The sequence below is a fragment of the Arachis ipaensis genome, chromosome B01 (genome assembly GCF_000816755.2).
Source record: "Arachis ipaensis cultivar K30076 chromosome B01, Araip1.1, whole genome shotgun sequence".
Taxonomy (NCBI): Eukaryota; Viridiplantae; Streptophyta; class Magnoliopsida; order Fabales; family Fabaceae; genus Arachis; species Arachis ipaensis.
Window position 1 is genome coordinate 114,284,712 of NC_029785.2, and position 1,840 is coordinate 114,286,551.

Below are 1,840 nucleotides of genomic sequence, written 5' to 3' on the forward strand. Positions count from 1 at the left end.
GTTTAGTTTATTATAGAGGATTTTACACCTAATAATACAATATAAAAAAAAAAAGTTATGTTTCTATACCATTTTTAGTCAATATTAAAATTTCTTGCTAATCAGGACACGTGTCTTGATAATCAAAGGGAGGAGTTGCTTAGAAGTTAGTAAAACGAGGGAGGTGAATAATGCGAGACACGTGCCAATAATCTTGAGACATGTCTACCCACGTGAGAAATTGGTATAATATTTTAATATCTTAATTAATGCTTTTAGGCTTTTAGCTCAATAAGAAGGAAAAGAATTAAAAAACTTGATAAGAAGGAAAAGAATAAAAAAATAAAATGAAAAAAAAATAAATACATGGAGGTGATGTGTTTAAGGAGACCCATCAATCTTGTTTTCTCTGTCCTCCCTTTAGATTAGCATTAGCATAAGCCGTTGGTTTAGCCATAATGCTTGCTTACTTTTTCTCACTTGTTTTTTCAACTTTGCATCAATGCCTCGCACTACACACACATGACACTTCCATTTGCTTCCAAAACACAGGTCTCTGAGTTATTTGAGGGTCAATCTCGGCTTTTCATAGACGGACAAGTTTCGTTTAGATATATAAGACAACAAATTAAACTATTTTAAAATTTGTGAAAAGGACACTCACCAAAATAAATAAAAAAATGTAAAGGTCTACACTCATAAACTATTGTGGATAAACATTTGCTGTGATTTGTGCATGTGTAAAGATTTGAGAAAATTTTACGTTACTTGAAGATAAATGCTCATATAATATAAGAAAGTTGTACTAGCAAACAAATTAAAAGAAAATGAAATAACGATATTCTAACAAATATCCTAAAAGTAATTTTAAGAATATATAAAAATATAAAGATATAGTTTATAACTTTAATGTATGAAACTTCATTTTTTTTTTCATTTGAACAATAATATCGATGTAAATCAAGTTAATCATTCAGTTATCTTCTTAATAAAAAATGATAAAATAATATTATATATTTATTTTAAAATATATTTTATACAAATAATTAATTTGGTAGTTATTTTATGTATATTTAATATATATTTGAGGTATTAAATTGTTTTCAATTTCGATGTTGTGGATTTAATTTTCAACCTAATTACAATTTAATTTTCTTGCATTTTTCTTTATTATTTTTCGAGATAATTAAATTATACTGGATTAAATTAATGTACTTTTATTACGTTTATTTATGGCCAATGCTAATGCGCCTTAATAAAGAAAGAAGTACAATTTTTTTAGAGTTAATTTAATTTATTATTAAGATAAATAAAAGATAAACAAAAAACAAAATACTTAAAATCCTAACTCTTAAATTATATATTTTAAATTCTAACTATTGATATAAATAAATAATAAAATGTGTTTAATTAAAAAAAAGTACAATATTCTTTTCTTAATAAAAAATATTTAGTCGATATTTACTGTCTTGCAAAAAGTAAAAAAATCTTTTATTTTAAAATTAAATAAACAGTTTTTATTGTACAATTAATTAAGCCTCAAAAGTATCAAGCCATACAATAATTGTTCAATAAAATTGTTAATACTCTGTTTGCTAAAACAGTAGCACAACCATTGTAAAGATTTTCGACTGTACATGTTTAGGAATAGAAAAGTCGTCCGTGCACTTGGCACCACTTCTGCCAACCAAATCACGCCATGTCATCATTGTCGCCAAGGTTATTTGATTCCCATGTCCCACTCTGAAGCTATCAAGCCATGAAGTTGCCATTTACTTCTTAGCAGTTTAGCAGGGACAGACTTTGAACATTTAATTTGTACTTTTTTTTTTGGTGTTATTTATTTATTGTATTTATTTCC